The sequence below is a fragment of the Pseudorca crassidens genome, chromosome 16 (genome assembly GCF_039906515.1).
Source record: "Pseudorca crassidens isolate mPseCra1 chromosome 16, mPseCra1.hap1, whole genome shotgun sequence".
In the NCBI taxonomy this organism is placed as follows: domain Eukaryota; kingdom Metazoa; phylum Chordata; class Mammalia; order Artiodactyla; family Delphinidae; genus Pseudorca; species Pseudorca crassidens.
In genome coordinates, this window is record NC_090311.1 from 25126715 (window position 1) to 25142578 (window position 15864).

A 15864-nucleotide genomic window follows, 5' to 3' on the forward strand; every position below is an offset into this window, starting at 1 on the left:
AGGCTGCACACACAGCCAAGGCTTTGACCTTCACCTTTGCCCTGACACACTTGGTAAAAAAGAGTTCTTATCCTTTCCTCTCTAGGTTCTGAGGGCGGTGGTGGGGGGGATCTAGCTAGGGTGAGCAGGAATTCAATGAAGATATAAATAGAAGTGTGACCTATAAATAACACTGCCCCCAGATATCTGGAGGCATGAGTACTGCCTGGCAGTAGACGGTCACAAATCACAGTGGCCTGGGCAGTGAGCAAGCCTTGTTCGTCTGCTTTGGTGTCTCGGGATACTTCAGACTTACTGCTGGGGCCTCCTCTCTCTTTCTGGGCTCTAGAAATGCCCACATTCACCGCCCTGGCACCCATCTTCTGCTAAATTTTTTTTTGTGAACAGACGCATTCAATGAAGCAAAGTAACACTGCCTTTAGTCCCAGGAGTGTGTGACTTGGGGAGAGTCAGAAGATAGCTCTGAGATTCTGTTTCTTCCTCTGTGGTCATGGAGGTTTTGAAAACCAGAGTTTTTGAAGAGCGGGAACCATGTCTTATTTTATCTTGGTTAGGAGGGTGGAGTCTAGGGCCAGACTGCCTCGGTTCCAATCCCCATATTGCCCCTTACTAGCTGTTTGGTCTTGGGAAAGTTACTTAACCTCTCTGGTGCTTCAGTGCCCTTGTTGAATGGGAAGAAGAATGATATCTGCTTTGTTGGGCGGTTGTGAGGATTAAGTGAGTTAAGATTTGTAAAGTGCTTAAACCAGTGCCTCTCTCATAGTAAACATATATAAGTGTTTAAGTAAAGAAACAAATCCATATATCCCCTGTGCCTAGTGTGTTACCTGGCACATAGTAGCTGTTCAACAAATGTGCCAAGTGAATGCCTGAATGTGTCTCAGAGCTACCTATGTTGCCATCTGCAAAGGTAATTCAATAAGATTGTGCACGAGTTCTTTCTAAGCACCGAAGTGCTATGCAAATGAAAGTGGGATTATCATTCGCACCCACTGGGGTGACAGTTTGGCAGGGTTTAAGGTAGACTCCCATCATGTCTTTGTTCATTGTCTCTGCCCTGTACACGCTGAGTTTTGTTTGCCTGGGAGAAAAGCCTGGAGCTGAGGCATCTAGGTAAGTGAAATAGGTGCCTTTTCTTTTTTATATAAATTTATTTTATTTATTTATTTATTTTGGGCTGTATTGGGTCTTTGTTGCTGCACGCAGGCTTTCTCTAGTTGTGGCGAGCGGGGGCTACTCTTCGTTGCAGTGCGCGTGCTTCTCATTGCTATGGCTTCTCTTGTTGCGGAGCACGGGCTTTAGGTGCGTAGTTGTGGTTGTGGCTAGTTGTGGCTCACGGGCTCTAGAGCGCAGGCTCAGTAGTTGTGGTGCATGGGCTTAGTTGCTCTGCGGCATGTGGTATCTTCCCGGACCAGGCATGGAACCTGTGTCCCCTGCAGCGGCAGGCGGATTCTTAACCACTGCACCACCAGGGAAGTCCCAAAGGTGCCTTTTCTGGCACAGTGTTCTATAGCAGCACCAGCCCCTCCGCATGACCTAGTACCCCTACTCCTTTTAGCGTTAGGCCCACGTTTTGGGTGGTGCTGAAAAGTTCTTCCCAGGCAAAGCAAGCTCTTCAGCAGACAAACGATCGATTATATAGCATTTTGCTTTGTGCATGTTTTTAACATAAATCAAAAAAAAGAAAACAAAGCCTACACTTCTCAAAAAAGCAAACTGAAATGGACAAAGGAGGAAATAAGTAGAAAGAGCAATGAACCAGAAATCAGGTAGTAATTCTAGGCCCCGGCCGCCTCAGCTTGGATGTGTGATAAGGCTCAAACCACCAGCTCCCTGAGCCTCTTTAGATCTGTAAAGTAAGTTAGATTTGCTCAGTACTTCTAAGCCTAAAAGGTACATGAGATTCACTTGGGGGGACTTTATTAAAAATGCAGACTGAGCTTCCCTGGTGGTGCAGTGGTTGAGGATCTGCCTGCCAATGCAGGGGACGCGGGTCCGAGCCCTGGTCTGGGAAGATCCCACGTGCCGCAGAGCAACTAGGCCCGTGAGCCACAACTACTGAGCCTGTGTGTCTGGAAACTGTGCTCTGCAACAAGAGAGGCCGCGATAGTGAGGGGCCCGCGCACCGCAATGAAGAGTGGCCCCCGCTGGCCGCAACTAGAGAAAGCCCTCGCACAGAAACGAAGACCCAACACAGTCAAAAATAAATAAACAAACAGACAAACAAATAAATAAATAAAATGCAGACTCGCACCCTTCTATCTAATTCAGGGGGTCTGGGTAAATCCTAGGAATCTGCATTTGTAGTCAATACCCCACATATCTCTGATTCAGGTAACCCAGGGGCCCTCATTCTCTCAAGAGCTCTGCTGGGCCCTGTATCAGTCACCTATTGCTGCCCCCACAATTTAGCAGCTTAAAACAACAGTAAATGTTTATTATCTCACAGTTTCTTTGGGCCGGGAATTCAGGAATAGCTTAGGTGCATGGTTTTGAGCTGGGATCTCTTGTGACATTGTAGTCAATGTCATCTAAAGACGATGGGGCTGGAGGATCCACTGGCAAGATGGCTCACTTAGTGGCTTGCAGATTGGTGCTGGCTGTTGGCAGGAGGCCTCAGTTCCTTCCTAAGTGGGCCTCTCCATAGGGCTGCTTAAGTGTCCTTACAACTCAGCAGCTGGCTTTCCACAGTGTGAGTGACCCCAGAGGAAGATCAAGAAGAAGCTGCGATATCTTTTCTAACCTAGTCTTGGAAGGCACACCATCATTTCCAAAATATCCTACTGGCTCCCCAGGTCAGCCCTGTCCAGCGTGGGAGGGAACTATAAGGCGTGAGGAGCCGGAGGCCAGAGCCACCAAGGACCACCTTGGAGGCAGACGACCACAGGCTCCTTTGGGTCCTCAGTTCTGTGAGACGGTGTCAGTGGTGGCAGCTCTTGTTGGGTTAGGATTGGGGTAGAAATTGGAAGTAAGAAAAACAGCTGAGTTGGGGACCCTGGGGAGTGTAACTTGTAAGTGCAGAAGCTTCAAAGTCCACCTCAGAACCAGGCTGCCAGCCCAAGACCTGCTGAGTCCCATCCTGGCTGCTAACTTGCTGTGCAAAGTTGAGCAATATATGGTCCTCTCTGAGCTCAGCCTCGACCTCAGAAAGTGAGGGGGCTGGACGCAATGACCTCCGGGTCTCCTGGTTTTACCCCCGGGATCCATTTGGATTGTGGTGGGTGTAGACACTGGTGAGAACACAGTTTTGAGCTTGTGCTGTGCGTTCCTGACCAGTGACCAGGACCAAGTGAGCCCCGCTTGGGCTTCAAACTTGAGAAGGGCTTCAGAAGGGTCTGAAGGTGCCTGTGTCTCCCCAGGTAAAAACTGTGGTCTTTGGCGTTGAAGGTTCAGGAACGTGTGTTTCTGAAATGTATAATGTTAATGGCTCTGTTATGCTGTGTGGTCCGTGTGATTGAACCCCTGTTACCCACTGTCTGTTCGAGCACCTCATAACTTCCCAACACACTTATACACACACACACACACCCCTCCAGCCACATTGACCTTACTCTAGCTGGCTTCTTTTATCTCTGGACCTTCGCTCAGTCTCTTCCCTCCTCCTGGAACATTCTTTCCCCTTCCCTTAGCCTGGCTCATTCTTACCACTTTTCAGGCCTGTCTCCCTCCTGTGTGTCCCCATCGTAACCGATCACACCGCGGCACAGTGCCAACCCAGACCGTGTCCTCTTGAGGGCAGGGGCCATGTCTGTACTGTTTACCATCACATCTCAGCCCCCAATTCAGCACAGGCACTGGGGAGAGCTGAATGATTAGCGAGTGAGTGAAGGATGCATGCTGACCTTGTTTATGGGGCGGGGGGAGGGTTGAGATGTACCGCCTGTGGAAAGGTCCACACAAAGAAAGGAACATAGCGAAAGAATTAAGAGGCCAGGCACTTTCAGACGGCCAGAGACAGAGAACGTGGCACATCCAGTCTCCACTCTACCACTTACTGGCTGTGTGACCTTGGGCAGGTCGCTCAACTTTTCTGACCTTCAGTTTACCTATCTGTAAAATGGGAGTAACAACAGTACCCAGGTACCCATATCATAAGTTGTTGTGAAGATCAAATAACAGAATAAAAATATAAAGTATCAATACATAGCACAGTGCTTGCACACACCAAGTACTCAATGAATGTGATCTATCATTTATATCATTCTCACCTCCCTTGCAGGAGCGGGTGGAATCATGGAAAATACTGGTAGGAAGTTGCTGAAGAGAGTTGATTGTCTGGGCTCAGTTCTACCAACAGAGCCAAAGCTCAAGAAAAGCAGGCTTTGGGGAACAGTGTCTACCCCGAGAGAGCCAGGCAAGCGCCCCTCTGGCTGGCGTGGCCAGGCCTGTGGTATGGGGCAGTTTTCCAATGGGCTTCTGCATCCTGGGGATTTTCCTCTGCTTCAGAGCATCGATGGTGAACTGGGCTTTTCAGCATCACGCCCTGAACCAGGACTGCCCCTGCCTGCCTCAGAGCCTCCTCCTCTGGGTGGGCCTTTCTGTTGTGTCTCTTCGAGCCCCGGAGGCCCTGTACCCTTGGCTGCCCCTCCCCCACAGATCATCCATCCCTGCTGTGGTCCATGGCCCAGGAAGAGCCTGGCGGGAAGCACTGCCCAGCGTCCCACCGTCCCCTTTCCTGAGGGCAGCCTCCCCTGGCGGGGAGGAGCTGAGGCTGCAACGGTTGAATAGGGCCCTTTATTCCCAGGCTCCCACAGGGATGGGGCTGAGCCACTGCTCACCACGCCCGCCACACCCCACACGGAGTGGGGACAGCCTGGCCCTGACGCTGGACTCTGAGTTAACCACACTCTCTGGCCCCGCTCTGTCTGGGTCCTGGAGGGTGAGTCCGTCCCCACTGCAGCCCTGGTCTGGTACAGCAGGCCCCAGCGTTTGCGTGGCGAGCCACGTTTGTGTAGTTCCCTCAGGGATATGCATGTGTGAAAATAAGACAGTCTGGAGCAAGGGTGTGTCAACACACACACTCACACTTATCCATTCAGCAGATGTCAAACAGGGGCCATGGCCTTCCAGTCCTTATGCTGGGCCCTAAGGATATCGTAGTAAAGGAGACATCATATAAGATATAAGATCTCATATAAAGAGGTCATTACAAGGGCTTCCCTTGTGGCGCAGTGGTTGAGAATCTGCCTGCTAATGCAGGGGACACGCGTTCGAGCCCTGGTCTGGGAGGATCCCACATGCCGCGGAGCAACTAGGCCCATGAGCCACAACTACTGAGCCTGTGCATCTGGAGCCTGTGCTCCGCAACGAGAGAGGCCACGATAGTGAGAGGCCTGCGCACCGCGATGGAGAGTGGCCCCCGCTTGCCACAACTAGAGAAAGCCCTCGCACAGGAACGAAGACCCAACACAGCAAAAATAAATAAATAAATAAACTCCTACCCCCAACATCTTCTAAAAACAGAGGTCATTACAAATCACAGTGAAATCTGGGAGGGAAACAATCAAGGCCTGGGAGAGGGAGGCATAGTGGTCCGCCAAGGCCTCCCCGATGAGGTGACCCAAAGGATGGAAGGCATTAGCCATGAAAAGGGCATCGGGAACAGTGTCCCAGTAGAGAGGGGGGCATGCACGCAGGCCCCAAGGTGGGAAGGTGCTCACTGAAGCCCAGCACGCCTGGTGCTGGCCTGATGCGATGAGATGGAGAGGGAGGCATGAGTCAGATCCTGCTGGGTCACGGCAAGGAGTTTCGGTTTTCTTCTCAGTGTGCTGGGAAGTCACTGAAAGGTTTAAGGAAAGGTTTCTTTCTTTCTTTCTTTCTTTTTGGCCACACCTCGCCACTTGTGGGATCTTACTTAGTTCCCCAACCAGGGATCAAACCCATGCCGCTGCCAGTGAAAGCACGGAGTCCTAACCATTGGACCACCAGGAAAGTCCCAGGAAAGCCTTCATTTTAAAAATATTTGGGCTGCTGGGTGGAAAATGGACTAGGAGCAGGGATGGGGGAAGGATTGGAAATCAGACAAATTCAAGGTCACCATACAACTTTATGGACAATGGCCAAACATCAAGTGATTTGTCCTCATCCTTCTCTGTAACAGCAGGCATCTTGTGTCACTTGTCTCCCGTGTGCCCAGCACTGTGTGCTGTGTTTGTCTCAGGTGCTGTTTCTAATCCACATCCCAGCCCTATGATCCCGTTTGCCATATGAGAAGCCTGACGTTCAGGCAGTTTAAAGTGCCCAGGACACAGAGGCTTTAAAGACCTGGGGCCTCTCAGCTCTACAACCCACACTGATCCTGCTTCTGGCAGCTCAACAGTCCTAGATTTCAATTTTTTTTTTTTTAACCTTCCTGCCAGACCAAGAAAAGAAAAACACAGCTGAAAGGTAAAACCAGACTAACGTGATGGCGGTTGGGAAGGCCAGTGCCCTCGGCCTTTGCCACCTGTCCCACCATTAGAGTAGGTATTACATGGGTTTCCCAAGCACCTTCCAGGGTGTGCTCAGCCCTGTCCAAGCTCAGCTCTGAATGAGACCACAGCCGGTGCCCTAAGGAGCCCCAATGGTACCCAAGTGACGTTTGTCCTCAGCGTGGCCACGTTAAGTACTGTTATATTTAATACAAAGCCTCTTCCTTCCCTGAGGCTAAGGACCACCTTGGAGGTCAACTGTGATGTTCTCTCTCCCTCCCAGAGTCAGACTGGGGCAGCTTTCATTGCCCGCCAACCCACAGTGCCATCATGGCCAACAGCCTTCTCGGAATTGATATCATTGGAAATCCCTAGATGCCGGCTACCTTACAGGCAATTCATAAGACCTGGACTGCCCTAAAGTAAGATTTTATAGCTAATGAAATGTCTCCAGTCTATGTCAGGGATAAGACCAACCCTGGGCATTCTCCAGCACAAGGGAGAACAAGTCAGCAAATTCAGGGGCTTTGTTTCTGTTTCCACTGTTCTTCCCACAGCTAACCTTGTAGGTAACCATTTGTTCCTTGTCTAATTAATGACAGTTAACACATCGAACATGTGTTCACATTTCACAAAAAAAAGGGTCCTCATTCCAGGGATCTGCATTCACTATGCATTTAAATTTGCTGCCACTTGAATCAAATGATAAAGCACGTATTTTTAAATAAAAGAAAATAAAGGTAAATATCACTAAAATCAATAAATGTGTTAGTGTCCCCTCTCTGCAATAGATATCACACAGTCAGTCTAGAGATTTCACATCCATACCAGCACAAAATGTCGTGAGAATAAGATAGTTACGGAGCTTCAGAGAACCACCCCCACTTAAAATCTGTGCAGTGAAGGTCTGGGGTGTAGGCAATGCTCCATTTCTTGGCCTGGGTGCTGGTAACATAGGTGAGTTCAGTCTGTGAAATTCATTGAGTTTTACATATGCATATGCACTTTTCTGTATGTATATTATATTCCCCGCCCCCCAAAGTGTTTTTTTACAAAATAAAGAAAAAATTGTTCTGGTCCCATAGCTCTGTAAGGCCATTCAAAAAGCCTTCGATTCCATCTGGTTCAGTAAAGATGTATTAAAACTTCTGATACGCCAGGGCTTGATGCTGTATTTCTGGCAGACACCCACATTTATTTATTTATTTATTTATTTATTTTGGCTGCATTGGGTCTTCACTGCTGTGTGCAGGCTTTCTCTAGTTGTGGCGAGCAGGGGCTACTCTTCATTGCGGTGCACAGGCTTCTCATTGCAGTGGCTTCTCTTGTTGCAGAGCATGGGCTCTAGACACGCAAGCTTCAGTAGTTGCAGTACGTGGGCTCAGGAGTTGTGGCTCTCGGGCTCTAGAGCGCAGGCTCAGTAGTTGTGGTGCACGAGCTTGGTTGCTCCGCGGCATGTGGGATCTCCCCGGACCAGGGCTCGAACCCGTGTCCCCTGCATTGGCAGGTGGATTCTTAACCACTGCGCCACCAGGGAAGTCCTGGCAGACACCCGTAAATCCCCCCTGGTCCCACTAAGGATGGGGGAATGAAGGATTTTGTTCCCTTAAGCTTGGCCTGCACTAGGTATGGGAACCTCCAAACCAGAACTTGGGAGATGACTTTTCCTTCCTAGGTGTGCCAGTTCTTATGGTAAGCGTGCTGTGGCTGCAAGAGGGTTAAGGTTTCAATTGATGGCGAAACCCCAGTGGATTTTTGTAAGGCTGTTTCCCTGAGTGTGTGGGACAGGGGACGGGGAGTGCCGGGGGTGGGGTGTGGGAGCCGCACCTGTGTGAGTCATCCCAGAGTGCCCCAAGGTGGGCGGATGGAGTGAGTATTCCTGACTCCACTGTGTCCCTCTCCTCTGTGAACTGGGCAGGTGGAGGAAGAGGTGAAATGGGAGCTGTGTGAGAGACGTGTGCTTAGGGGGCAGGGTTTGAATCGGCAAAGGTTCTGCAGGCTGAAGGGAGTTAGTATCTGGCCTTGGGTGGGGAAGCCAGGTGGAAGGGTATACAAGGAGCACCACAGTGCTTGGACCCCATGTGCCCAGTGAGGAGGGGGGCTGGACCAGGTTGTGCCCCCACCCCCATCCCACCTCACCTACTTGACCTAGAGTTGTCAGCTCATAAGAGATCCCATTTGTTCAACATTTATTATGGGCTGGGCTCTGTGTTAAATGCTTTTACACACCTGTTCATTGACTCCTCTTGATAATCCTTTGAGTTAGGTATTACTGTGCTCATTTTGCAGTTTGAGGAAACTGAGATTCAGTAGGTTGTGACTTGCCTCATATCACACAATAGTAAATGGCAGAACTAGATATACTTACTAGTCAGGAGCCTCTTGTGACAAAGACTAGACCCATCTCGATCTGGTTTAAGAAAAAAGAGGAAATTTATTGACTCACATAACTGAAAACCTCAGGGGTAATGGTTTCAGGCATGGCTGGATCTAGGTGACCAAATCATATGTCTCTCTAGCTCTCAGCTTTGCTTTCCTCTCTGGTGACTTCATTCTTATATAGGCTTTCCCCAAATGGTGATGGGAATGTGCAAAGATGCTTCCTAGCAAGTTGGGGCTTACAGTTTATGAGTTAGCAGGCCCTGTAGAAAGAGCACTTCTCTTTCTGGTGGTTCCACCAAAAGTCCCCAACTGATTCTCACTGGACCATCTTGGGTCACGTGCCCATGGCTGGACTATACTGACTGGTAACTCCAGGAGTCTGGGATAAGATGAGCCCTCCTAAAATCATACAGACTAAGAATGAAGGAGGGATTGTTCCTCAAAAGAAAATTCAGGTACTACAATACAAATGCTGACTGGCAAAACCCACAAATGCTTACCATGCTAGACTCTAAGCCAGGGCGGGCCCTTGGCACGTATTTGGAAGAGAGAGATTCGTGGGAGCCAGAACTCAGGGCATGGAGTCAGGACCCCCTGGGCTGTGGACCTTCCCCATCGGGACCATGTCCTTCCAGAACCTGCATGTGCCTACTGTTTCCAGCCTCAGCGTCTGGGCTTCACCCCAGCCTTCCCCCAGCCCAAATGGCCCCTTGTCTCTACTGGTCCGGGTCAAGCGCAAGCAAGGCCAGGTGTAGCAGGTGAGGAGCAGGATTGGGTGGCAGAGTGCAGTCTGGGCCAGGCACAAGGCCACAGGTAGTGGGGATGTCATCTCAGCCACATCAGAGGCTGAAAGCAGGTGAGCCGGTGGCCTGCTGTCCCCAGACTGCATCAGGGCAGAGGTGGCATACTGGCTTCAGGGGCAGCTCTGGAGAGACAAGCAGAGGCCTGCCCCCAAGCCACAGTCAGGAGACAGCTGAACATGGGACGCCAGCAAAGGCTGACTTTGTTTCTCCATTCTTCTCTTTTCTGCCCGTCATGTTACCTTCCCTCAAGGCCTCTGTGCTCTGTCCCCTAACCAGACCCTCCTGTCCAGTGAAAAGCTGATGCTTTGTTCATACTCAGGTCTGAATGATTTAACAAGGCTCCCTGTCATTCTCCAGAGAGAAGTTTCTATATCTTAACCAAAATCTTACATCGAAGTAACTAAATTCTGACTCTATAACCTGAGGCATCAGAGAAGTGGGCTGTGAGGTTGGTTGGTTGTTTTTTGAGGGGGGTATTCTAAGGGCCCAGAGTGTACCCTTCAGGTAGCTGCATGCTCTAAACCATCAAAAGTCCCGGGATGATTCTCACTGGAGCAACTTGGGTCCCTGCCTACTGGCGTTACTCCTGGAGTTGGGGTTTGCTATCAGCTGCTCTGAAATTAAAGGGATGAAAATGAAGGAGTGATGTTTGTTTTTGCTTTTCATGGTGAAGGAACAGCCATGAGCAGGTTCATGCATTAGGTTCTCTTGGTCCTCCTACGCCCAAGGCTCTTTATGTCAGAGCGTCTGTCTTCATCAATCTGTCAGCACCACAATAGTCTGAGGCACCCGATCCGGGCAGTCAAACACAGGGTTCGTTTGCGGGACTGACCCACTTCACACAAGGACCCACGCCAGGTTGTAAGCCTGCAGAGAGCCGGGGGAGTAAAAGATTAATTATTCCTTTTTTCTCCCCACAGGCATTGCCTGTGTCATGTCACCCTGTCTTAGTCCGTTCAGGCTGCTGTCACAAAATACCACAGCCTGGGTAGCTTATAAACAACAGAAATGTATTTATCACAGTTCTGGAACCTGGAAGTCTGAGATCAGGTTTGCCAGCGTGGTCAGGTGAGGGCCCTCTTCCAGGTTGCCGACTTCTCGCTGTATACTCACATGTCAGAGGGGCTAACCCTGTGGGACCCCTTTTATAAGAGCACTAATCCCATTCACGAGAGCCCCACCCTCATGACTTGATTACCTCCCAAAGGCTCTACCTCCTAATTACCATCACAGTGGGCATTAGGGTTTCAACATGAATTTTGAGGGGCACAAACATTCAGCCCATAGCATACATGTCGGTTCGGGTAGGGTGGGGGTGTCCCTCTAGTAACCCTCCCATCTTCTTTCCTTTCATTGCTTTGGGAAATTTGTCTCTTCTCCCCTGGGTGCCACATCAGCCTGCAGAGCCAGAGAGGACCCCTCTCCCCCATTCACTCAGCTTTCAGATCCTCACAGCTTGTCTCTCCCACCTTGGGCTCCAGAGACCCTTGACCCACTCTCTCCAGACAGTGCCCCATCCCTCCCGAGGGAATCAGGCAACACCCACATTCATTTCACCCAGCTCCATGCCAGGTATTGCCAGGGCTGGAGGGAGTGTAGAAAGTCATCCCTTCCCCTCAGGGTGATTGCAATCCAGTTAGGGATCCAAGACTCTGTCAGGTGTCTGGTCAGCCCTGTGGACTCTCCCATAACCTCTGTAGTGGGTTGAAGAGTGGCCCCAAAAAGATATGTCCACATCCTAACCCCTGCAACCTGTGAATATGACCTTATTTGGAAAAAGAGTTTTTGCAGATGTAATTAAGTTAAGGATTGTGAACATGAGGTCATCCTGAATTTAGGGTGGGCACTCAACCCAGAGACAGGTGTCCTTACAAAAGAAAGGCAGAGGGAGATTTGAGCCACAGGCTGGGGGTTGGGGTGAGGGGCATGTGAAGGCAGGGGCAGAGCTTGGGGTGATGCTGCTGTAAGCCTAGGAACGCCTAGAGCTGCCGGAAGCTGGGAGAGTCAAGGAAGGATTGTTCCCTACAGCCTTCAGATGCAGCGTGGCCTGCTGACACTTTGATTTCAGATTTCTGGCCTCAGAACTGGGAGAGAATAAATTTCAGTTGTTTTGAGCCACCAAGTTGGTGGTCATTTGCTGTGGCAGCCCTGGGAGCCGGATACACTCCCCTTTCCTTTCTGTCCTCAGATCCAATTAGATGGGCAGGAGCATTGTTCGTGGAGAACAACATGCAGTCTGTGGGCCTCGGGGCCTCCTGTGGTCTCCTTGTACCTTAGGCGAGTCTCTGTGATGCTCTAGGCTCTCTGGGCTACACTGAAGGGAGAGGGGTGGGAGCATCTGTGTCCTTGGAGGCCAGGGTGGCTGGGGGGGAGCTGGCCTGTGCATCAGGGGACCCTCCTGGGAAGGTGAGAGGGGGCCCCGAGGATGATAGCCCCCTGACAAATTCTCCACGACAGCAGGAGAGGGAGGGCGAGAGTGGGGTGACTGCCAGCGAGCGGTCCAGGAGGCTGGCAGAGGAGGGCAAGGCAGGCATTCAAGGAAGGCTTCGTGGAGGAGGCCTGAGGATATGGAAAGTGAGCCTTAAGACGGGGAGGGATCTGGGTCAGTAGGCCCAAGCGTTCTTAGAAAAAAACCGAACTCCTTTCTGTGGCTTATAAGACCGCTACATGGCCTCCTTTCCACCTTCCAGCTTGGCTCTGTGGTTGCCTCTGGCTGAGCCCTCTTGCGCCAGAGCTTTGAGTGGCTGGCTTTTCTCCTCCTCAGAGACTCCACTGAAATCAGAGACTTCCCTGACCACTAGCTGAATTCCCCCACCCCCCAGGCACACCCCTTCCCATTACCTTGTTATATTCTCTTTACAGAGGTGGGGGGAGACATATGTGTGTAACCACACTATTTACTAGATATGAACATTGTATACTGTATCCCTTCCATACACATCCCCTCCCCAGTTAGAAAGTAAACACCTTGAGGGCAGGGCCCCTCATCTGTCTTGTCCACTGCAGTGTTCTTAACACTGGAGCAGGCCCTCCATCAAGACAGTGATGGATGGATGGATGGACGGATGGATGGATGTATGGATGGATGGACGGATGGACGGACGGATGGACGGATGGATGTATGGACAGATGGATGGATGGATGGATGGACGGATGGATGGATGTATGGATGGATGGATGGATGGATGGACGGACGGACGGACGGACGGACGGATGGATGGATGGATGGACGGATGGATGGATGGATGGATGGACAGATGGATGGATGGATGGATGGATGGATGGCATTCCAGGTGGCAAAAAAAGCCAGAAAGAGAGAGTTATATGAGGACGTATACATGCTGTGAATTTTGAAGAGGAGAGGCTACCAAGAATAGATCAGCCTGGAGAGACCAAAAGAGGTCAGCCCTCTCCTATTTCCCCTGTAGCCAGTGCCCTCTATTGCCCCGTACAGTGGGTACTTGCCCATTTGTCAGAACATGTGCCTGTCTCCTGGAGGTTGCTACAGGCTCTTCATGGCTAGGGTGGGCGCTCCCTAGGTAGGTGGGCTCTTCCTGTGCCGCTGGCCCCTGACTCCTGCTTAAGGAATCCCCCATGGGTACCACATTTTACAAGGAGGAACCTGGGGTCGTGGCTGGCCTAGGGGGTTAACTGCTCTCAGAAATTTCTGTCTTTTCTTTAACCACTTCTCCCTACCAGTGAGAAGGGGCCATGTCCTCACCTCTCACCTTCTTGAAATAATTCATTCTCTGGAAGCAAATGCCAACTACTAAGACCCCTCAAGTGCCACTAAGATGCTTCATTAAGTGCCTGGTATCCTGCGTAGGAGGGAGAAACACCTCTGCCACTCAAGCGTAGGGACCTTCCCGAGTCAGTGCCCCACCTATGTGTCCTGGCCCAGAGTGGACACTCATGGTGAGAAGGTTAGGCCAGATTAGGGTGTGGGGCAGAGCCGGCCTCCCCCAGGTGATGCCCTCCTGCTTCTGAGGGTAGGTATCCCGCTGATCCCACTGGGCTGGCACCTGCTCAGCCAGGGCAGGGATGGGGGTGGGGCAGGAAGGGCCCTTTAAAGGACAGGGAGGTTTGCTGTTTCGGGGAGCTCTTTCTCCCCAAGTCCACTAGACACTGGGTCACCTCTCCTTCCCTGCTTTGTTGGTCCATTGGTCCTTTCAGTCTCATTCCCCCATTCACTCTCATCCATTCACTCAGTCATTCATTCACTTGTATCTGGTTGGCAGAGACCTCGGGGGGCTGCGTGCATCTCACTCACCCTGGCATGTCCCGTCCTCCACGATTATTGCTTGCTTCATTCTCAGTCAGCCCTCGAGACACTTGCTCCCCAGACCTCAGCCCAGCACCTGGCATGGAGGAGATGTTAATCATACTCCCATCACACCCACAAGAAAATCCAAAGTGGTTCTCATGGCCTTACGTGATCTGAGCCCAAAGAACTCTCTCGCTCTCACTATCTGAGCTCCAAAACCACAGGTTGAAATCCCAGCTCAGCCATTTAATAGCTGTGTGACTTTGGACAAGTCCTTCAACCTCTCTGAGCCACTAACTCCTCCTGGGCAAAGTGGGGACAATAAAAGCACTTGCTTTAAAGTTGTGGTGAGGATACAGCCAGAGAACCCAATGGAAAGCTCTTAGCCTGTGCCTGGCAGGAGGAAACACTTAGCTACTGTTACCTGTTGTCTCAGTCTTCCTCTGCCGCTCTCAATAACCCCACCCCCAAATGCATCTTAGGACTCCCCAAGGGAACAGCCACGGAGGCCTGGCCCTTCAGTCTCCAGGTGAGAATGCAGAGGCCCCATGGAGGGTCACCCAGCCAGCCTGTGGCCAAGGCAGGACTTGAACCCAGGACTCCAGCCAAGGACCCTGCTGGTCCCACCCTCTTAGCCCAGCCCAGAATGGCAGCAAGAGGACCCTCCACTTAATGCTCAGACCCCGTCAGGCTCCACAGCTCTCTTCTCTGCTCTCAGGAACGAGTTAATCCTGAGGTCTGTCTCTTGCCCCGTGTGTCATCTTCCTTATGATGCTTATCATATTTCTGGGGCTGCGTCTACATGGCTTTGAAGGCTCTGGCAGGAGTCTCGCCTGGCCTTGCCGTGAATGGGCTGAATTACATTTACAAGACGCCTTTAATGCCCTGTGGTCCCGGCTTCCTTCATGGGGTTGTTCCTCCTCCCTTTTCTCTCTCTCCCTTTTAATATGGTCACCGGTTTGGCTTGCAGAATGCGGTTGGGATCCCTAAGAGAGAAGTCAAGACCATAGAATCCCTTCCAGATCTTCCCTGCCTCCCCCTCCCCCTGCCCTGCTCCCAGCAGCCTCTGTGCCAAAAGGACCCAAGGAAAGAAAACGTTGCTCCTGCCAGGATTTCAGCGCAGAGGAGAGAAGCCCTGCTGGGATTCCAAAAACTCAACTGGCAAATGGCTCGTACAGAAATTCTCCTCTGACTTCGTACCTGAGCAACAGACCCACGAGCCTTGTGGAGGAGATGGGAGGTGTCCAGCCTGGAGGCATGGCGGCCTCACCTGCAGAGGGTGGGCTTGAGGGGCAGGGCGGAGGTCCCGTGCCAACTGGGTGAGGAGCCCTCTCACCTCTCTCCCCATCTCCCCACCCCAGCCCTCCTTTCAAAGCTTCTGCACCTCTGGAGGCCTTAGTCGTTCCTTAACTATTTGTTTTTTGCTAGTTCTGTCTCTGCAACTGGATCAAGTCCTATCTGGTATATCTATATCTGTATCTGTGTCAATATCTATATCTGTATCTGTTTCTATATATCTCATGACTATCAAACCCAGTCGAGAGGTTTGGCCAGCCTTGAGATGGGGGTCTGGGAGGGGTGACCTAGTTTGTCTCCCCATCTCTCTGCTTGCTTTTTTGTCCTCTGACGGGATGAGAAAGGGCAGGAGTGCTCTTTTGGGGAGTGGATAAGTCACATTTTCCTCCTTTGAAAGAAGCACAGGGCAGAGCCAGGTCTGGGGTCCACCACCCCACCCCCCGATCCCAGTCCCTCCAAGCAAGTCCTCCAGGTTCTTGTGAGATACAGCTTAGCTGCTGGCGTCACTGGGTCTGGGCAGCCCCCAGATCCTGACAGCTACCTGGCTCAGGTGGAAGGCCCAGAACCCCACCCCAGGGCCGCCTGTCATTTCGTTAGTCCAGAGAGTGGGTGTCCTCCCACCATGTGTTTATTTCACACACCGTCCCCTTGGCTGCGCACACGTGCTCCTGTGGCCCGCGGGCAGTAGAGCAATACGCAACCGAAAAAG

General features: G+C 51.3%; 1 protein-coding gene and 1 long non-coding RNA gene across 11 annotated transcripts in view; one reads left to right on the forward strand and one right to left on the reverse strand.

Annotated features, from left to right (window-relative positions):
* Nucleotides 1-15864, forward strand: part of SH3PXD2A (SH3 and PX domains 2A) — a 247292-nt gene that overhangs the window by 99973 nt on the left and 131455 nt on the right. The window lies entirely within an intron of this gene.
* LOC137208805 (uncharacterized) lies at nucleotides 7576-14488 on the reverse strand. The gene is made up of 3 exons (XR_010935772.1): nucleotides 14284-14488; nucleotides 13866-13953; nucleotides 7576-7905 (listed from the first exon to the last, which is right to left on the reverse strand). It is a non-coding gene; the product is annotated as an uncharacterized lncRNA (long non-coding RNA).